Genomic DNA, 23,938 nt, shown 5'->3' on the forward strand with positions numbered 1-23,938 from the left:
CTACTTTCAACAGACATGCCCCTGAACCATAGAGCTGCTGTACACCCACACCCATGGGTGAATAAAACGTCTGGTTATCCTGCCCCTGACTGGCCTATCCTTAAGTCGCCAAGCTGACATACACTTACAACCCTGCACATGTGGCCCAGTGAATATGCCCTTGGCAGGCCTGACCTGCAGCCACAGAGCCCACATGAACAGAGAAAACAGCCCAGCAGGCCTGCGTCCATGTCACCCAGCTGGTGTGTACCAGCACCTCTGGTGAGAGAATCAACCTGGCTCACCCACCCCTGGATGACCTGCCCACAAGCTGCTGAGCCACTGCACATCTGTGCCCCTGGCCAGTGAAAAAGCCCTACAACCTAACCCACAGTGAGCCAGCCCCCAAGCCAACTGACCCACCATGTGAATGTGAGGACTGAGAACCAGCCCAGCAAGGCCACCCTTGGCAAAGACACACCACCACCACCATAAACTTTCCTAGACTGTTGGGGCACTCGTAAATATAGCTAATGTGGATTACGCATGAAAAAACTTCACAAAGATTACACTGTCATGTAACCCATAACCAAAGCCAATGCACCCTACTTAGCTAACACACTAGGACACATTTATAGGAATAAGCCATTCCCTACAAAAATTAGCCTATATAATTGGAAGAAGCACATGTTTCTTATCAACATAGAAACACAAGAAACATGAAAAGCAAGAAAACATGACATGTCCAAAGGAACACAATCATTCCCCAGTAAAAGACACCACATACAAAAAAAGATACTTATAAAATGATAGAAAAGGAATTCAAAATAATGACCTTAAGGAAACTCAGAGAGATTCAAGAGAAAACAAATAGATAATTCAATGAAATTAGGAAAACAATTCATAATATGATTCAGAAATTCAGCAGAGATAGATGCCATAAAAATAAAATAAAGAAATATTGAAGCAAAGAATTCAACAAATGAAATAAAGAATATAATAAAGAGCTTTACCAACAGACTAGATCAACCAGAAGAAAGAGTTTTTGAAGTTAAAGATAGGTCTTTTGAATCAACTCAGGCAGACAGTAAAAAAAGAAAAGAAAAATAAAAAAAGAATAAAGTCTACAGAATTTATGGGACATCATTAAGTGAACAAGTGTCTGCATTATGAGAATTCCAGAAAAAGAAAAGATGGAAAAAGGCATAGAAAACCTATTTAATGAAATACTAGCTGAAAACTTCCCAAGTCTTGGGAAAGCAATGGATATCCAGTCATGTATCTCAAAATCCTCAAATAGATTAAACACAAAAAGGTCCTCCCTGAGGCACATTGTAGTCAAACTGTCAAAACCCAAAGAGAGAATTCTAAAAACAGCAAGAGAAAAGTGCCAATTCACATATGAAGGGGCTTCAAAAAGTTCATGGAAAGATTCACATGAGGGTACTTCAAAAGTTTATGGCAAGACTAATATTATTTTTTAATTCTATTTTTTCACAAACTTTCTGAAGCATACTTGTGTAAGGGAATCCCCACTAAACTAATAGCAGATTTGTCAACATAAACCTTACAAGGCAGAAGAAAATGGAATGATATATTCAGAGTGCTGGAAGAAAAAAATGCCACACAAGAACACCGTATTCAGCAAAGCTCTCCTTCAGAAATGAATAAGAAATAAAGTCATTCCTAGACAGGCAAAAACTGAGGCAATTCATTACTGCTAGAATGGCCTTACAAAAAATGTTTAAATGAGTCCTACATCTGGAAGTGAAAAATGATAAATATCATTATGAAAACAGACAAAAGCTTAAAACTCACTGGTAGAGAAGATACACAAATAAAAAAGAGAAAAAAAAATCAAATCATATCAATACATAAAACCACCAAACTGTAAAGATAAACAATTAGAGAAGAAAGAAACAAAGGATATGGAATGCAATCAGAAAAAAATCAACAAAACAACAGAAGTGAGTTCTCACCTATCCATAATAACCTTGAATGTAAATGCATTAAATCCCCCAATTAAAAGACATAGACTGGCTGAATGGATTGCAAAAACAAGACCTAACTATATGCTGCCTGTAAGAAACTCAGGTACCTATAAAAACACACCTAAACTGAAAGTGAAGGGGTAGAAGATGATATTCCATGCAAATGAAAACCAAAAGTGAGCAGGAGTAGCTATACTTATAACAGATAGAAAAGAGTAAGTCAAAAACTGTAAAAGGAAACAAAGAAGGACATTACTTATGATAAAGGGATGGATTCAGCAAGATGATATAACAATTATAAATATATATGTACCCAATATCAGAACACCCAGATATATCTAAAGGGAGAGATAGACACCAATAAAATAATAGTTGTGGATTTCCACACCTCACTCACAGCATTGAACAGATCTAGATAATCAACAAAGAAACTGGATTGAACTGCACTATAGACCAAATGGACCTAACAGATATTTCCAGAACATTTCATCCAACAGCTGAGTAATACACATTCTTTTAATCAGCACATGGTACGTTCTCCAGGACTGACATTATGTTTGGCCACAAAACAAGTTTCAGCAAGTTCAAAAAAATTGAAATCGTGTTAAATATTTTCTCTGACCACAATGGAATTAGTAACAAGAAGAATTTTGGAAACTGTATAAACACAAGGTAATTAAACAACATGCTCCTGAATGATCAAGGGGTCAATAACAAAATTAAGAAGGAAATTTAAAAAATTTCTTGAATCAAGTGAATATAGAAACACAACATACTAAAACCTAACAGGATACAGCAAAAGAAGTATTAGGAGGGAAGGTTATAGCCATAAATGCCTACATCAAAAAAAGTGGATAGATTTCAAATAACTGAACAACACATCTCATGGAGCTAGAAAGGCAAGACCAAACCAAACCCTAAATAAATGTAAGAAAATAAGTAATAAAAATCACAGGATAAATAAACAAAATCAAGATTTAAAAAAACATACAGAAGATCAATGAAACAAAAAGACAAACCAACTTTTTAAAAAGATAAACCAACAAAGTTATCTAGACTAATTGTGAAATAAGAGACCTAAATAAATAAAATCAGAACTGAAAAAGGAGACATTACACCTGATACTACAGAAATACAAAGGATCATTAGAGACTGTTATGAACAACTACATGCCAACAAATTGGAAAACCTAGAGAAAATGGATAAATTTTTGGACTTATATGACATATTAAAATTGAGACAAGAAGAAATAGAAAACATAAACAGAGTAATAATGAGTGATAAGATTTAATCAGTGATAAAAGTCTCCCAACAAGAAAAGCCATTGACCAGATGGCTTCACTGCTGAATTATGTGAAATTTTTAAAAAAGAACTAAAACCATTTTTTCAAACTATTTCAAAAATGTAATGTGGAGGGAATTCTTCCAAACTCATTCTACAACTACTACACTACAAACTGACTAAATTCACTTTTGTTCAATTGTATATGGACTATTTACTGAAGTCAACAACATGTTTAGTGAAATTTCCTAAGTTTTATATGATAAAGAGCATTTTTTATAACCACAATGGAATTAAGCTATAAATTAATAGCATTAAAGACAATTAGAAATACTCCAAATGCTTGGAAATAAAAGATTACATTTCTGATGTAATTTTTTACAAAAATTTGGAAAACAGCCATAATAAAACTGGAAGAAGGAAACAATAAAATATAAAACAAATGCAAAATAGAGAAAATCAACGAACACAAAATTTGATTCATTAAATGGATTTAAAAATATCAAAATCTTACTAAGACTCATGAAAAAAAGAGATAACAAAGTTACCAATAGCAGATGACAGGGAGCATCATAACGGAGTCCATAAAATTTTTTAAAATGAACAACCTTTTAGTCAATAAATTTGGCAACTTAGATCTATATAAAAGCCTATTAAACAATTCAAATTACTTAGATGACACTAAAAATAAATAATGAGGACATCAAATCAGTGTTACAGACAACTGGCCAGTCCCAGATTTTACTAGTAAATTTTTTTAGAAATATAAGAAATGTATATCATCTTTTTTGCATGAACTTTAACTAAGAAAAGAAAAGAATGAATAGTTAAAAACTCTCTTTGAGAATCCTGGGCTATCTTAATTCCAAAGCTAACAGGGTTGTTACACATCCAAAAAATTGTAAACCTATTTCTTTTGTGAGAGTAGATATGAATATTCTTAAAATACTGATAAAGTAAATCCAGTTTAGCAGTTTTTAATAAACAATAATGAATCATCATGGTTAAATGGTTTGTGCTTCAAGTATTTCTAAGTATTAGAAAACCAATCCCTATTATACATATTAACAGAGTACGTAAGAAAATCATCTCTCAATAGATGCAAACAATTATTTTATCAAAGTGAATACCCACTCATAAAAACTCTCAACCTACAACGGAAAGAGGAGGATTTTATTTATATAATAGAATCTATCCCCCCCAAAAATGACAAAAAATACCTATAGCACATATCATATCTAATGATGAATTATATGACACTTTTCAGAGTAATTGATAGAGAGACACGGATGGGACCCCCCTCACCACTTCTACTGAATATATTTACTAGATGTGCTTTTACAGAATGATATAATAAAAAAAAAGTATAAGGATCAGAAAAGAAGCAATAAAACTGTTGTTTTTCATAGGTGACATTATATTATACCCAGAAAATACAAACATTATCTACAAACTATTAGAATTAATAAGTTAATGAAGCAAAGTTGCTGACTATAAGGTCAGTATTCCATACGTGATTTCTAATTACCAGCAATGAACAGATAGAAAAAATGAAACTGATAACTAATACCAATTATAATAGTATAAAACATATCAAATGCCTGGGAAAATACTAACAAAATATGTGAAAAATTTCTATATTGACTACAACAATATATTGCTAAGAGAAATTAAACAAAGCACAGCTAAATAAGGTATGTACCATATTCATTGAATAGAAGATCTAATTTTATAAATGTGTCAGTTATTTAATGAACAAATTAAATATAATTCCAACAAAAATACTATTGGTGGTTACCTTAGTATTCTTTTAAACACGAAAAGCTAAACCTAAAGTAAGTGCAAAAACTGTAAGTGTGAAAACAAATTGTGTCATCTTGGGAAAAACTATCAAACCAAGAAAATTTGCACAACAAGGTTGCCAGATCTATGATGAAGTTCTATAAATAAAAACAGTGATATAGTGACCAATGAAATACAGATAATCTTTTAAATAACTTGTACTGGGTCAATAGGATATCCATATGTAAAAGGTGTGTTTTTATCTCTACTTCACACTGATTTCAGATTTAAGTATTAAAGGTTAATTAATAAAGCTATTGGAGAGAAACTGGGGAACAATTTTATGACCCTGGAGTAGACAATGATTTCTAAAATAAAAAAGAAAATTGATAAGTTAAAGTATCTTGATAAATTGGACTACATTTAATTTAAGAAAATCTACTCATCCAAAAAGAAAAACTCTTAAAAGCAAGAAAATGCAAGCCACAGATGTACAGAATATCTCTGCACAACATATATGAAAAAGACTCATATCCAGAACGAACAGATTTTCAAAGCAATGAGAAAAAGACAGACAGCCCAATGGAAGACTGGGCAAGGAATTTCAGTGGCTTCTCAAAAGAGGCTATCAAATGGCCAGTAAACTACTGAAAGAATGCTCAAATTTATGAGTTGTGAGGAAATCACAAACTTCCCTAAGTCCTACACTATTTCTTTTCAGAAAAAGTTCTGGTTCTGTCATCATTTATGCATCCTCAGCATCCTATCTACTTTGTGAACATTATCTGGCTTATGGGTTCATGGCCCAGGGTCTATGGAATAATAATTAAATTATTAGCATACCATTGAATAACTCTCAGTAATTCTCTTTCTGGTTTCATTTGTACCACTGAACTCCTCTTTTCAGAAATAATTTAACATATTTGAACAGCACTTCAATCCATTCTACATGTGCTCTGTTTCCCGAAACTCTTTAGTTTTTTCTCACAATTTGTTGTTAAGTTATGTTTTGAAATCCTTCCGTCTCTCTTAGTCCATTTTGCATTGCTACAACAGAAATACCTGAGACTGGGTAATGTATAAAGAAGAGAGGTTTATTTGGCTTACGATTCTGGTACAGCTGCATCTGGCACGGGCCTCAGGCTGCTTTTGCTCATGGTGGAAAGTGGCAGGTACAAGCAGATCACATGAGGAGAGGAGGCAAGAGAGAGGGGAGGTGCCAGGGTCTTTTAAACAAACAGTTCTGGCGGGAACTAATAGAGGGAGAACTCACTCACTACCCCTCCCCCAGGGAGAGCATGAATCCATTCATGAGGGATCTGCCCCCAAGACTCAAACAGCTTCCAGCACTGCCACCTTGGGGATCAGATTTCCACAAGAGTTTTGGCGGAGACAACACCTCCAGACTTCCAAACTGTGTCACTATCTCTCAAAAGTTATTACAAAAATCATTTTCTTCAGAATATTACTCGAATCCCACAGCACCTTTCTTCAAAATTTCAATAGCACATTTTAATAGCACATACTGTGTATTTGTCATATAATATTGGTACAAGACAGTTCATACCTAAATTTTATAATAAATTGTTCACATATTTTCTAGGGACCAAGTACCAAGTTATAGTGCCATTTATGTACTCTACAGTCTCTAATGTAATACTGAATGTGAAGGTGCTGAATGGTTTAAAAACTGAATTCATTCAAAAGCTTGACTCTAGGGAATTGCAAAAGAATCTATGCTGCCATTTGCCCAGCCCTTGAGGTTCCATTATGAGTCATCATTTTATTCCTGGTTCCACAATTGTGATTATTCACTGTCGTGCCAGTGCCTTAATATGCAGAAAGTAGAACCAAACACTTACAAACAACAGATAACTGAGAAAAGTCAAACAGTAAATGATAATGAATGATACAAAGACATTGGTGAGTGACATGATAGCAAGGATAAAGATGAGTAGATCAGGCCTATGCACCAGGTGAGCACTAATGTCTTGTTTTCGTAAAACAGCCAATACCTGGGTACCTTTCCATAGTGCCCTTTGGGCACCTAGTATGACAAAAGAACTGGGAATAATTCATATTCTCTGAGCCAGACTGGAAAGATGTTATAAGGGGCACTGGTAACGCCCCAGAGGTGTTAGTAGCTGGGCAAAATATGCCCTGAATTAAATGGGCTTTCAGAACAAAGGTCATTTCAATTACAGTTTGAGATCAGGAAGAAAGATATGAGATAATTTTTAAAAATAGTCAAACAGTAGATTAGGTAGGTACTGGTAAGCCGTGGTATGAGCAATTAATTTTGTTATAAGAAATATTGCAGATTTGTATGTCATTACTTTTAAGAAGGAATGTAAGGTTATTTGATTTATATTCTTATAAGTAAACTGTTTTATTTTGCATATTTCTTTTTAAAACTTTATTGAGGTGTAACTGATTTACAAAATATTGCACATGTTAATGTATATATTTTGATGAGTTTAGACATATGCCCACAACATCAGCACAATAGATGTACTCAACATATCAACACCTCCAAAAATTTTCATATTTTTGTTGTTGTTGTTTGCTTGTGTGGTAAGTACACCTAATATGAGATCTTTTAACTTATTTTAAAGTAATAATACTGTATTGTTAACTGTAGGTACTATATTGTACAGCAGATCTCTCTAATTTGTCTTTCATTTCATTCCCTTTTACCCCTTCTCCCAACCCCTGGTAGCTGTCTTTTTATTCTTTGCTTGTATGAGTTTGACCACTTTAGACACCTTACGTTAATAGAATCGTGCAGTATTTTTATTTATTTTATTTATGGACATATAATTGATTGTACATATCTGTGGGGTACAGCATTGAATATCAATAACTGTGCAATATGTGATACTCAAATCAGGATAATTAATATATTCAACTTCACACAATGTAATAACTTTCTATGACCCTTTACCAATTTCTCCCTAACCTTCCTCCCCTCTCCCTCTTTCCCACCTCTGGTAACCTTAGTTCTGTTCTCTTCTTTTGAAAGTTCAATGTATTATTGACTGTTGTATCTTTCTTTCTTTTTTATTAAAATTTGGTTTATTTTTTTTATTATTTTTTAAGCTCCCACTTATGAGTGAGAACATGTGGTATTTCTCTTTCTGTGCCTGACTTATTTCACTTAACATAATTTTCTCTGAGTTCGTCCATGATTCTGCAAATGGAAGAATTTCATTCTTTTTTATAGTGGAGTAGTATTACATTGACTATACATACCACATTTTCCTTATACAGTAGTCTGTTGATAGACATTTAGTCTGACTTCAATTCTTGGCTGTAGTAAATAGAACTGTGATAAACATGGCATGATGTGATAAACTTTGACATGATGATTTCCATTCCTTTGGGTGTATACTCAGCTGGATCGTATGGCAGTTCTATCTATAGTTGTTTGAGGAACTTCCATATTGTTCTCCAATTTTAAAAGTTTTTTCTAATTACTCTGAAAAGACTAGATAACTCTGTTATGTGGAAGTGGGGAGATTAGTTAAAAGGCTATTGCAATGCTATAGGTGAGAGATAATGGTAGGCCAAGGTGGTTTTAGTAGAGATTACGAGCAGTGATCAGAATAGGAATGATTATATATTGAAGGCAAAATCAAGTGAATTTGGTGAGGGATTTCACATTGGGGTGAAGAAAGGAGAGTAATGAATGACTCCTAAGTTTTAGACCTCAGCAACTGGGTATCGGGTGGATAACAATTGCCCTTATCTATAAAGAGATGGTAAGAGGAATGACAGATTGTCAGAGATGAGAGTGGCAATCACAAATTCTGTTTCTGGCCTTGCTATTTTTTTTTTTTTTTTGTAGTAAAATATGACATAAATTTCCCCATTTTAATCATTATTAGGTATACGGTTCAGTGCATTTAGAATATTTACATTATTTTGCAACCGTCACCAATATCCATCTACAGAACTTTTTCATGCCAAACTGAATCTCTGTTCCCATTAAACAATAGGTCTCCATCTCTCCTTCTGCCGAAAATAGTAACTACCATTCTACTTTTTGCCTTTATGAATTTGACTATTCTAAGAAACTCATATCACTGGATTAATACACTATTTGTCCTATTGTGTCTGGCTTAATTTACTTAGCATAATGTCTTCAAGTTTCATCCATGTTGTAGCATCTGTTAGAATTCCATTTCTTTTTAAAGTCTGAATAATTTTTGATTGTATGTATATTGCACATTTTGTTTATCCATTCATACTTCAAAGAACATTTGGGTTGTTTCCACCTTGTTAAGCTTTTAAAATATCTCTAAATATCTAAGAATAGATGGGAAATAGTCAGCTAAATATGATTCCAGAGATTAAATGGGACATCAGGCATGAAAACATACATTTGAAAGTCCTGGGCAGAGGACTTGATGACATCACATAGAAAGAGAGTGTGGAGACGGTAGAAGGGTGTCTCATTAGGAACACTGAGGAATTCCAATATGAACAAATCAGACAGAGGAGGAATATCCCGCAAAGGATCAAGGAAGAGCCACAAGTAAGATAGAAGAGAATTAGTTGAGTCTTCTGTTGCTAAAGAGTGTTTCAAGATGACAGTTACGGAATATCTCAAATGCTGTGGAAAGGTTATTCAAATAGTAAAAAGACAGTGCTATGTCCATTGTAAAAGAATGACAGGAATAAAAAGCGATTACAAACAGATGAGATTAACAAAGCTAACAAGTTGAAGTAAAGCATTATGTTTATCTTTTCATATCTTTTGTGAGTTTTCCAGCTTCCAATTATATCCTTTCTCAGAATCTGTTTTTTTAATAGAATATAAATAAATAAAGCAGGTGTTGATCTATTCTCTCAACACTCTCTTCATGTCCCTTTCTTAGGAGTTTTTAAACTTTTTCCCCCGGTGTCACCATATCTGCCTGTGATCTGCTACCAGAAGTCCACCTACTACTTCAGGTTGTGGCTTAGTTTTTGTACAAGAAGGGATTACATTCTCTGATGCAGAGCAAGTTTGATGCATTTTTGGTTGATTAACCTACTCAGGGCAGCATCTTCTGGATGTAATGTACAATCACAATTTAATCATCTCTTAGGTCAAATTATTTAGCTCATTCACTCCATTACCGTAGAGTATTTTTAAAATATTTTTTAAATTCTAAATGCACTGTTTTGCATTTGATGGGTTGAAATTCATCTGTCAGTATTTGCTGCACGTGCACTCCCTTTCTGTAATTTTTTCCCCATTGAACTGGCATTTCACTACTGGAGAAGCTTAGTGTTGACTGTAAACTTTTAGAGACCACTGTTTACTCCTAATAAATCCACTGTAGATACTCAAGCAATTACCTTGCAACAAATCCTCACAAAAAGCAACAGTTCACATGTAAACTTTTTTAAAAAAATGAAAGTTAAAAGTACATGAGAAAAGAGCATGGGAATACTTTGAGGGGTAAAACAATGCAGTTTGTTCCAGTTTACTAAGTGAAAAAAGTTCATTTATGGTGTACAATTTCAATGGTTTGATACTATCCCACATAACTTTCTATAATATTTATGCACAGGAAGTAATCCAAGTGATAACATTAATTCATTCAAACATTATATTGTTGGAAGAACGTCCCCCTAAACTGTTGGTTACTTTATCATGTTTTAATTCTAATTTTTATAATCCAGATGAAGCCAAGTAGGGCAAGTCTCTAGGCTCACATGTCAAGAACCATTTAAAAATTTACAAATGTATTTTATGTAGTTACTCCTGTGCTTTATAATGTCATAGCATTTGTTTTTGTTTTGTTTTCACATTTTTTAATTGGAGTGAAACTTACCATAATAATAATGTTTTGAGCACAGCAAATAAAATTAATGAAAAAAATAAAATATTATGCATTGTATTTTCTCTCCTGAAGAAAACCTTCAATGCTCCCTAGAATTTAAATAGGCTCTAATTTTATAGGCAAAATGCTTAAGGAAAATGTACAAAAATTTTCGAAATATGTGCTCGAAGCCCATATCTTTACTCCTAGCTGGGACAGAATAAAATGAGTAAAAGGTGTTTAATATCAAAACTATTTAAGTTTTCAAAAAATTCAATCATCCCTGGCCTTAAGTTACACTCCAAACCCTATGATAAAATGATCAACTTTAAAAAATCTCCGTAAACCCTCCCCATATTAAATTTTTACTAAATTTTTATTAAAAATTACCCAAAATACTCGGCTTTATTCTATTTTTCAGATAACCTCTTAGTATATGTTTTAGTTCATTGTGTTGCTATAAGAAAATAACTGAGACTGAGCAATTTTTAAAGCACAGAAATTTATTTCTCACAGTTCTGGAGACTGAGAGTTCAAGACTAAGACATCACCAGTTTGCTGTCTGGTAAGGTCCCAGTCTCCTCTTCCAGGTGGTGCCGTGTTGCTGCATCCTCCTCCAGAGAGGAATGCTGTATACTCATATGGCAGAAGGGCCAAAAGGGGCAAACTCCTTAAGTCAAGCCCTTTTATAAGGGCAACTAATCCCACTCATGAGAACAGGGTCCTCATGACTCAATCATTTTCTAAAGGCCGCACCTCTTAATACTATTGCATTGGGAATTAAGTTTCAACATAAATTTTGAAGAGCACTAAAACATTTAAACCATTGCAGTATTTTCTCATGTGGTCAGATATTGTTAGGAAACTAAGTCATTGTCCATATTCATCTACTCAAGCCTTCAATCCCAATGAGAGGATGTCTCTAGAGACAACTCTATATTATATACAAAAAGGAGACTAAAAAAGCTTGTTGACAGAGACACAGACAAAGGCCAGATTTAGAACTCAGCTGAGAAAGATCACTTCTGTTATTCTTAATCATATTTATGATTAAGAATACACCCATGGATCCATGCTTCTCATTGTAATTGTGCTCTTAATTCTATAACAAGGACATTAAGTCCCACTGGAGATCTGATTCTGTGACACACCAAAATATGTTCAGAACCAGATGAACTAGTGAACTAGACAGCTAACTCCCAAAACTCAGTAGTTCAAAAGAATGATAGTTTGCTTCCGAGATTTTTTAATCAAAATCTGTGTTCTAGCCAATAGATTTACAATTTATATTAGATTAATTGTTTGTTTGTTTCCATCTATTTTTTTCCTATTATTTTGTCTTGCCCTTTTGCTGACTGCTTTCTTTTCTGTAAGCTAGTGTAATTTCCTATTTTGTTTACTTTGATAATTGCTAAATTTACCATCTTATTCTAAGAGTTTGACTGGTTATATGGCCATAAAATCTCTAAAATATTAACACTGAAATATCTTCATGCTTTAAGCAGACACTTTTTCCCTAACAATTGGCTTATGAATAATATTTCCAGGGGCCTCAAAGAAATCCAAGAGAAATCAGAAAAAATAAAAAAGAGAGAGAGACAGACATGGGAACAATAAAAGAAACGTGGTTTAATTATTTTCTCATAAAACCATACATACATGAAAAAATGTTTTGTATGCATACCAGTTGTCTTCTAAATACTTAAAACATCTACTTCATTTGCTAACATCTTATTGAATCAAATGTACTAACTTATCAGGAATATTCTTTTCTACCCTGGCCCAAGTTCCTCCGCTAGAATATGTGAGAATATAATTTCTGTTTAAATAAATGAAACAACTTAAAATTTGAAGACCTAATGGATAAATATAAACTCAATAACTGAAACATTAATCAATAGTAAATCTGTTCTCAACTGTTTGCTGGTTAACAAAGACAAAATCCATGCAAAAACTAATACACCTTTTTAAACCTGGGTAAAACTTGGGAAAAAAAATGACATTAAAAACATAATCAGGGAAAACAACAGTAATATTGACCAAACTGATCCTTTTGAGTCATTCTTCAAAGTATGCTTAGCACATAAAAAATTTAATAGATCCAAGTTTTTAATACTTGCAAAAGTTCTTCTACATTTTACCCCGATCTGATATTCAGATAATAAAATATTATTACTGAGCCATTCAATTAGGTCAAAGAAAATGAAATATGCATGGTTAAATTTACTCCATTTAGGAGCTAGTTTTATGGAAGCTAGAGAGAAAATGAAAAAGTCCAATGAGGAAATACTGCAGACATGGACTTACTAATATGGAATGTCTAATGGAAGGGTATTAATCAATATCAAACATTTGCAGAGAGCACTCCTCTCTGTTTCACAGCTAACCTCTCAAGGTGAGATGAGTCATAAATAATTTTATTTCTGTGGATTACCTCAGGCAGTCCAGGCCACTTGGCTAACAGGCAGATAGTCAATATATCTGTTAAATTTACCCCCAGATTGGTTATTTTTTTTTCCCTTTACATTCTCTCCTATTCTAAATGTTATTTTTGTCTTTATTTGCTGACAACAGTCCTAAGACTGTTTTCTCTCTATTAGGAAGCAAATTTATGTCCAGATAATAAATGACTTTTCCTATTCTTTGACATAGAGTTGTAGATAGTCATGGATGGCTGGATCCTCCAGAAAAAGTTTTCTAATGGGGGTGGGCTTTGTTTTCTGTACCTTAAAGTACTTGAAGTGTTCTACAATAAGGCTGAACGATGAGAAAATAATCTGAAAACAGAGGAACAGCTTGAGCAAAAATACCGAAGTCGAAGTGAGAATAAAGTATATAGGGAGCCACTAGGATGTGGATGAGGAAAACTCTCTGACTTATTCATGCTGAAGATAATTCAGAAATAAAGTTGTATTGAGATGGTGAAGTCAGACTAGAATGGAATGTGAAAATCGATTTCCATGATCTGTAGAACTGAGTGATTCTTGTTGCTAAACAGCTAAAGCTAGAACTTAGGAAATTGAGAGACAAAGGGGAACAGATTGATGTTTCCCTTTGCCAAGTGAAGTCTCAAATAAAAACCATCGTTTATAAAAATGGGCAGTTCAAAACATGTCTAAATTCTTAAGGAGAAAGGAAAATGGAAACCGCTGATTCTTCAACTGGTATGTCATTCAGTAGTTTGACTGTAAAGGAGAGAAGCCTTAGAAGCACTTAATATTTATGCATGCATGTACATACACACACACACACGCACACGCACACACACCCATAAATTGTTGTTGCCACATGTTTAGATTCTGTTTGAAATATAAGTCTGTTAATATTTTCTCATCTTTTATATTTTATTTGTTTGATATCCACTAAATTGATTTTTGAACAGGATGTGCCTCACAATTTACAGAACACTGAATCTATGAATTGCAGAAAGAGGGGAATTGGAAATTTTGTCACAGACTTTTATGTATTTGAAAGAGCTTTGAAAAGGAGAAGAAAGAACTGATGAGATGAGGCCTCAGTGTATTTCAAGTTTGTATTAATTTTAAAAACATGGATTTTTATTAACACTGGTTCACATTATCCATGAAAATGTGATGTTGCTTCAATATTGTGCTATCTGGAGTCCCAAAAATAATGTAAAGTGTGCAAAGCAAGTCTGGCTGTCATATTTTTAGATCTGTTCTCTAACTGTCTCTAAGCTGAGTTGAAAATAGTGACAAAGATATGTATGGTTTAAGCTCATTTTCAGTAATGCAATATATTTTATTATCCCTTTCTTTCACAAAAAAACAAATTCCATAGTAAGTAGCAAAATAATACATATCAAGAAAAAGCACAGGAAGGAAATGGGTATATTAAGAAGTCAAGATATTATTCATAAGTTAGAGATGTTTGCCTCAGAAGTATCATCTAGCGATGCTGATTCTTCATGTGGGTTCCTGGCATTTTGTGTAATAAGGTATGTCCCCTCTTGCACTGGGAATATTCCAAAGTGACTCAAGCTCTCTTGTCAGCTTAATGAACAAGAAAATATTTAGCATGAATGTATTTCTCCACATCAATATGAAACAACATAGAAATTATTAAGACAAACATCAAATTCTTTATTAAATAGGTATAAAATAAAGAATCCTTGGTTTAGCAATATAAACTAACTTGATTAAAAGTCATAAATATTAAAGGGAATGTCAATCCTCGGCCATGGGCATGATGAGGAAATGAAGAAAGGCAGAGTTATAAAGTTGTTATGCAAAAGAACAAGTGAATTGCATTAAAAGGATGGGAGAGCTTGAAATAATTATCGTTATTCATTATTCATGATTTTATTCTTTATTTTGGGGTCAGGATATCCAGCCTAAATTCGGAGTATATTTCATCCTTTTAAAAGCATCCCCCAATCATATCATCTTGTGTGTTTCGTTGTTGTTTTCCCACCAGTGCTGGACACTTTGTTTGAAGAAGAGAAAGCAGGTGATAGCATAAACCCAGTTTTGACTGTGGTATCGGAAGACAGTAGATGAACTGATGGAATCTGGAGTAAGTTACCTAGAGATTTGAAAGAAAATTCAGTGGGTTATTGAGAAAACAGAATAAAATAAAACTATTTGAAGTCTCTATGACTTTGAGGAGTAACTTTAGATGAAAAATACGAGTTAAGGTTGGTGCAGGATTGATTTAGGGAGACTGTTGGAAGAATAAGAACAAACATTAAAAGCAGTGTAATCAGATGGTTCCTGGTTTAGTGGTTTGTAATTAATTGTCTTTGAGAATTAAAGCAGTGTGGCTCTAGTCTCTGGAACATATTGCGTATGGGGACTGTGAGAACGGGAAGCTTCCAGGCCATAGGGCTTCACATTTTCACATTGCACATTGTTTGTGGGTGTTTTTTTTTTTTTTGGCCGCTGGCCGGTATGGGGATCCAAAGCCTTGACCTTGACGTTACAAGGCTGTGCACTAACGAGTTGAGCTACCTGGCCAGCCCAAGGGCTTCACACTGTTGAGAGTCAAGTTTAAAGAAAATCAGCAGGTTAGGGAGCTGTCCATAAAAACAGACTAAATTTAGAACCTTAATTATTGTTATTTTTTATGAAAGGAAAATTCCAGAACTCATAGAAAAATATTACAGAAACATTCCTTATTTTAATGATTCCAGCAGAGCAATACTTAGTTACATGATATCTCATGCTGATTTGGATTCACATTTCCCTACCAGGTAATAATGTCGATGAATATTTTTATGTGCTCATTAGCACATCCGTTTCTTATTATCCCCTTTGTGAAATGTGTGTTCAAATATTTTGACTATGGTATTCTTGTTTTATTGATGATGACTTTGGAGACTTCTTTGTATAATGTAGCTATAAATTCTTTATCAAGTATGCGATTATCCTCAAAACAGAAACTATCATAGATTTTCTCCCATTTTTCTTTAATTTTTTATTTTTTGAAGTTCAATTATTAACTTTTACTTCAATGGATTATGCTTTTAGTGTCAACTTTTTCCTAGTCCTAAATACCATAGATTTTCTCCCATTTTTGTTCTAAAAGTTCTTTTAGTACTGCATTTAATTTTTAAATGTTTGATCAGCTTCAAGTTCATTTTTAGATGTGAGGTTTCACTTAAGTTTATTTTAGTTACCTACGAATGTGCAATTGTCCCAGTATTATTGTTGTGTGAGTATATTTCTGGGTAGTCTGTTATGTTCCCATTCATATGTTTTTATACCTTTACTATTTACTACTGTCTCTTGATAACTTCAACTATACTCATACAGCAGGTATTAACATAGGGAAGAGTTAATCCTCCACTGTGCTCTTTTTCAAAATTGTTTTGACCATTCGAGGGCTTTTTCTTCTCCATATAAATAAGAATAAGATTGTCTATGTTGACAAAATTATGGCTTTTCATAGAAACTACATTAAATTTTTAGATGAACTTATAGAGAGCTGACATTTGAGCCTTCCAATTCATGAATATGCTGTGTCTCTCCTTTTATTTAAGTATTTATTTAGGTTTTGACATCTGCACATAGACACAGTTTTATGTCTTCTATCCCAATCTGTATGCTTTTTAAACAAATTTTATTTATATTGATTATACATATTCATGGAGCACAGAGCTGACCAACTGCACCTGTGCCCAAGATGTTGTGATCAGGTCAATACTATCAGCATGTCCACCACCTCAAATTGCAATTATTCCCCATGTTCCCCACCAATAACAACTCTATCCTATGTCTTTTCTCTCCCTCCACCCTCTGAAAGTCCAATTCAACACTGTGGTCTTCTTTTCCTTCCTGCTTTTCCTGTTAACTCCCACTTATGAGTGAGGACATGTGGTATTTTTCCCTCTGTGCTAGGCTTATTTCACTTAACATAATTTTCTTCATGCTCATCCATGTTGCTACCAATGGCAGAATTTCATTCTCTTTTTATGGCACAGTAGTATTCCGTGTTCTTTATATATCACACTTTCCTTATCCAGTCATCCACTGATGGATATTTTGATTGGTTCCATATCTTGGATATTGTAAATTGAGCTGCTGTGAACACGAGAGTGCATGTATCCCTTTGACATGATGATTTCCCTTCCTTTGGGTATATACCCAGATATGGAATTGCTGGATCATATGGTAGATCTATCTGTGTTTGTTTGAGAAGACTTCCTACTGTTTTCCATAGTGGCTGTACTAATTTACAGTCCCACTAACTGTATAGAAGAGTTCTCCTTCCTCTGCATCCTCATCAGCATTTTTATTCTTAGTCATTTTTATTATAACCAATCTAGCTAGTGTGAGATGATATCTCAATGTGATTTTGATTTGCATTTCCCTGATGCATAGTGATGGTGAGCATTTTTTCAAGTACCGGTTGGCCATTTGTAAGTATTCCTCTGAAAAATGTTTGTTCAGTTCCTTCACCTGTTTTTTAATTGGGTTATTTGTGTTTTTTACTGTGTAGTTCTTTCAGTTCCTTTCATATTCTGGATATTAATCCCTTGTCAGATGTATAGTTTACAAACATTTTCTCCCTTTCTGTAAGTTGTCTTTTCACTCTGTTATTTCCTTTGCTGTGCAGAAGCTTTGTAGTTTAATATAATCCTATTCATTTATTTTTTCTTTTATAGCTTGCGTTTTTGGGGTCTTATTCATAAAGTCTTTTCCCATTCGTACATTCTGAAATGTTTCCCCTGTGTTTTCCTTTAGTAATTTAATACTTTCAGGTCTCATTCTTAAGTCTTTAAACCATTTTGAGTTGATTTTGGTGTATGGCAAGAGGTGCACGTATAGTTTCATTCTTCTGCATATGGATGTCCAATTTTCACAGCACCATTTATTGAATAGGCAGTCCTTTCCCCATTGTGTTCTTGTTGCCTTTCTCAAAAATCAGTTGGCTGTATGTCTGTGGGTTGATTTCTGGGCTTTCTATTCTGTTCCACTAGTCCAAGTGTCTATTTTTATGCCAGTACCATGCTGTTTTGGTTACTGTAGATTTGCAGTATAATTAGAAGTCAGATAGTGTTATGCCTCCAGCTTTATTTATTTATTTCTCAGGATTGCTTTGGTTATTTGGGGTCTTTTGTTGTTCATTATTGAATGTTAGGATTCGTGTTGAATGTTAGGATTCTCTCTTATATTTCTGTGAAGAATGTCATTGGTATTTTGATGGGGATTGCACTGAATCTGTGGATCACTTTGGGTAGTATGGACGTTTTCACAATGTTTATTCTTCTAATCCATGATCATGGAATGTTTTTCCACAATTTTGTGTCTTCTTTAATTTCTTTCAGTAGTGATTTGTAATGCTCTTTGTAGAGCTCTTTCATCTCCTTAAATACATTTATTCCTAAGTATTTTATTTTGGGGAATGATTTTTGGAAAAGGGCTTACTTTCTTGATTTCTTTTTCTGCTAGTTCATTACTGAAGAATAAAAACTCTGATTTTGGGGTGTGATTTTTTATCCTGCAATATTACTGAAATTGCTAATCAACTCTAAGAGTTTTTTGGGAGAGTCTTTAGGTTTTTCTATTTCTTGCCTGATTGGTCTTGCTAGCTTTTCTACCACTATGTTAAATAGCAGTGGTAAGAGTGGACATCCTTGTCTTGTTCCTGTTCAGTATCATATCCAGTATGATAGTGGCAGCAAGTTTATCATATATGGCTTTTATTGTATTGAGATACTTTTCCTCTATACCTAATTTGCTGACAGTCTTTTAGCATTAAGGGATGTTGAATTCTGTCAAGTGCTTTTTCCTGCATCTATTGAGAAAATGTTTTTTTCCTTGATTTTGTGGATGTGGTGTATCACATTTACAACATGCATATGTTGAACCCCTTGTATTCCTGGGATGAATCACATTTGATCATGGTGTATAATTTTTTTGATGTGTTGCTGTATTCTGATTGCTAGTATTTTGTTGAGGATTTTTGTATGTATGTTCATCAGAGATATTGGCCTGAAGTTTTCTTTTTTTGTTGTATCTTTGTCTGGTTTTGGTATCAAGGTGATGCTGGCCTCATAGAATGAGTCTGAGAGAGTAGCCTCTGTTTCTCTTTTTTGGAATAGTTTGAAGATGATTGGTACTAATTCCTTTTTAAAAGTTTAGTGTAATTCAGCAGTAAAGCCATCCAGTCCTGGGCTTTTCTTTATTGGGAGATTGCTGATTACTGCTGAAATCTTATTTCTTCTTATCTGTTCTGGTTTTCTGTTTCTTCTTGGTTCAGTTTTGGTTGTATGTGTCCAGAAATTTATCCATTTCGTCTAGTTTTTCAAATTTGTTAGCATATAGTTGTTTGTAATAGTTACTAATGATTCTTTGTATTTCTGTGGTATTGGTTGTAATGTCTCCTTTTTCCTTTTCTGATTTTTGTTATTTGGGTCTCATCTCTCTCTTTTTTTTTTTTTTTTTTTTTGTTAATCTAGCTAATGATTTGTCTATTTTTTTTATCTTCTCATAAAATCAACTTATTTTTCATTGATTTTTTTGTATCTTTTTTTGGTTTCTATTTCATTAAGTTGTACTTTGATCTTAATTATTTCTTTCCATCTACTAACTTTTGGATTGAACTGTTCTTGTTTTCCTAGTTCTTTGAGGGGTAGAATTAGGCTGTTTATTTGTAATCTTTGTACTTTTTTGATGTAAGCATTAATTGTAACAAATTTCCCTCACTACTGCTTATGCAGTATTCCACAGGTTTTGATATGATACATGCTTATTTTCATTGGTTTCAATAAATTTTTTGATTTTCTGTTTAATTTTGTCCTGGATCCATAGGTCACTCAGGAGCATGCTGTTTAATTTCAATGTATTTGTCCTGAGTTTTGCTTCTTATTATTTTCTAGTTTTAATCCATTGTGGTCTGAAAAGATGCTTGAGATGATTTCAACTTTTTTAAAAAAATTTTAAGACTTGATTTGGGACCTAACATGTGGTCTGTCCTGGAGAATGTCCCATGTGCTGATGAGAAAAATGTATATTCTGTAGTTGTTAGATAAAATGTTCTGTAGATATCTGCCAGGCCCAACTGATCTAAAGGGTAGTTTAAATCCTATGTTTCTCTGTTGATTTATTGCATGGAAGATCTGTCAAGTGCTAAAAGAGGTTTGTTCAAGTCCACCATTATTATCATGTTGGAGTCTATCTCTCTCTTTAGGTCTAATGGTGTTTGTTTTATAAATCTGGGTGCTTTAGTGTTGGGTGCATAAATATTTATGATGGTTATTTATTCTTGCTGGGTAGATCCCTTTATAATTGTATAGTGGCCTTCTTTTTCTCTGTTTAAGGTTTTTGGTTTAAAATCTATTTTTTCTGATTTAAAAATAGCTACTCCTGCTCATTTTTGGTTTCCATTTGCTTGGTATATCTTTTTCTGTCCCTTCACTATTAGTCTGTGTACATGTTTCCAGGTGAGGTAGGTCTCTTGTAGACAGCATATAGTTGGGTCTAGCTTTTAAATCAAATCCATCAGTCTATGTCTTTTTAGTTGGGCGTTTAATCCACTTACATTTAGGGTTGTTTTTGAGATGTTTTGTCTTACTCCTGACATTTTATTGCTTTTTCTTTAGAAGTTTTAAATATCTTTTTTCCTTTCTCCTCCTCTTATTATTCATTTTCAATCTTTGTTGGTTTTTTGAGGTGGTAAGATTTAGTATCTTTTTTCTTTCCTGTTTGCATTTGTGTTTTACCTGTGGTTTTTGTTCTTTCTTATGTGTTTAGTGTAGTGATTATTGCTTTTTGGATTCCAGATGCAGGGCTCCTTTGGGAATATTTTGCAGGGCTAGTCATGGGGTGATGAGCTCCCACAGTTTTTGTTTGTCTGGGAAATACACTATTTCTTCCTCATTTCTGAAAGATAGCTGTTCTGGATATAGTATTTTTGGCTGGCAGTTTTTTTCTTTTAGTATTTTGAATATGTCATCTGATTTTCTTCTTGCCTGTAGAGCTTCAGTTGAGAAGTTCACTGTTAGTCTGATGAGGGTTCCCTTATAAGTGACTTGACAAATTTCTCTTGCTGCTTTTAGGATTCTCTCCTTGAGCTTTGCCAGTTTGACTATAATGTATTTCTGAGAGGATCTTTTTGGATCGAATCTGTATGTGTTTCTCCATATGCCTGGGAAGTTTCTGTTATTATTTCATTGAATAGATTTTCAATGCCTTTACCTTTCTCCTCCCCTTCTGAAACACCCATGACTCAGATGTTTGTACACTTAACATTGTCTGCTAGCTCTCTTAGACTTTCTTCATTTTTTTTAAAGTTATTTTTTCCTTTTTTGCCTGGGTTATTTTATAAAGACTATCTTTGAGATCAGAGATTATTTCCTCTTTTTGTTTTAATCTGCTGCTTAAGCTCTCAGTTGTATTTTTTATTTAATTGAATGAATCTTTCAGTCCCATGAGTCCTGCTACATTCTTTTTTAAGGTATTAATCTCTTTGTAAATTTCCTCCTTCATATCCTGGATTTTTTTAAATCATTTTATTGTGTTGTCTAAGTCTTCTCTTATCTTGTTGAGTTTCCTGAAGATTGTTACTCAGAATTTTCTTTTGGTTATTTAAAGGGTTTCCTGTTCTGTAGGGTACTTGGGAATTACTATATTCTTTTGGTGGTGTCATATTTTCTTGTTTCATATTTCTAGTATTTTTGTGGTGATTTCTTGTTATCTGGTAGATTAGTTGCTGCTTCTGTTACTCTGGAGTGGATGTTGAGGAGAAAGACTTCATCTTCTTTTTCCAGGCTCCTCTGGTGACTCTCCTTGTGTCAATGCAGTTGAATAATGGTGGTTGTGGCTGCTACTGTGGAAACTGGCCATCCTTGCAGTGGTAGAAAGTTGTGGTGGTGGCTATTGTGAACTGCCTCTACAGAATTGCGGTGGAGACTTCTAGTTGCAGCAGGTGGCACTGGGTCCTGCCTTCTGTATGGGTAAGGGAAGGGCTTCCCAGGGCTTTTCCCTGCCTGTCATCCCTGTCATGACTGGAGGCACTGAGACCTGCCTTTGGTGCCTAATCTGTATGTTTTTTAATCCTTTTGTGCCTAACACTCAGGGAGAATTTCCAGCAAAATAGTCAATAAAATTGCTGAAGTGGGCATCTTGACTTTTTCCTAATTTTAAAGGGAAAATGTACAGAATCTCATCATCAACACACTGTTAGCCATAGTGTTTTTTTTGTAAATCACCTTTATGGCATTGAAGAACTTCCCATCTGTATGTAATTTGTTGAGAGCTGTTATCGTGAATGGATGTTGAATTTTGCCAAATTGTTTTTCTGCATCAATTGATATGATCATATAATTGTTCTTCTTTAGCCTGTTGATATACTGGATTACAGTAATTGATTTTCAAATGTTGATCCAGACTTACAATAACTGGAATATATCCCACTCGTGAGTGACATATAATTCCTTTTATGCATTGTCATATATGATTTCCTGATATTTTGTGGGGAATTTTTGTGTCTTAATTTATAACAGACATTGTTCTGTAGTCTTCTTTATCTTGTCAGCTATTGGTCATTGTTTTCTTCTCACATTATTTTTGTCAGTCTTACCAGAGGTTTATCCATTTTTTTTGATAAATCTGCTTTTTCATCCATTAACTTTATTGTTTTCTTATTTCAATGTCATTTATTTTTGCTTCTATGTTTCCTTTTACTTGTTTTCATGGATTTACTTGGCTTATTTTCTCTAGTTTTCTGACTTAGAAATTTGGATTATTGTTATGAGCTTTTCTCATTTAAATATAGAAATTTAGTGATGATGTCAATGGTTTCTAAATGCATTTTTTGTTATGAAAAAATATATATAAAATAAGCTTGGCCATTTTAAGCATTTTTAAACATCCAATTGTGTGTGATTAATTACATTTTCAGTGCTGTGTAACCACTACCTCCATCTATTTTCCAAATATTTTCAAAATATTTTTATCACACTAAAAATAAACTCTGTACCCATTAAGCAACAATTTCTCATTATTCCTTTCTTCCAGTTTCTACTAACCTTTTATCTACTTCTGTCTCTATAATTTTTTTCTTTTTAATTTATTTTTTATCAGTTGGCCTATAGTAATTCTATGTATTTATGGAGTACAATGTGATATTTGGGTACATTTATACAGTGTGCAATGATCATATCAGTTTATTTAGCATATCCATCATCTCAAATATTTGTCACCTCTGTGTTGGGAGCATTCAATATCCTCACTACTAGCTACTTGTAGTTATAGAGTAATTTTTTGTTGGCTATAGTATACCTCTATTAATACAGAGAACAATATCTTATTCTTCCTATCTCTCTACAATTCTTATCCATTGGCCACACTCTCTGCATTCTCCCCTCCCTTTACTAGTCTCTAGTAGCCAATATTCTACTCTCTACTTCTATGAGATCAATTTTTTAGCTTCAATATATGAATGAGAACATGTGTTATTTCTCTTTCTATGCCTGGCTTATTTCACTTAAAATAATTATCTTCAAGATCATTCATGTTGCTGTAAATGGCAGAATTTCACTCTCTTTTATGGCTGAGTAGTATTCCATTGTGTATGTATACCACATTTCCTTTATACACTCATTTGTTGATGGGACATTTAGGTTG

This window comes from Cynocephalus volans, chromosome 13 (genome assembly GCF_027409185.1).
Source record: "Cynocephalus volans isolate mCynVol1 chromosome 13, mCynVol1.pri, whole genome shotgun sequence".
Taxonomy (NCBI): Eukaryota; Metazoa; Chordata; class Mammalia; order Dermoptera; family Cynocephalidae; genus Cynocephalus; species Cynocephalus volans.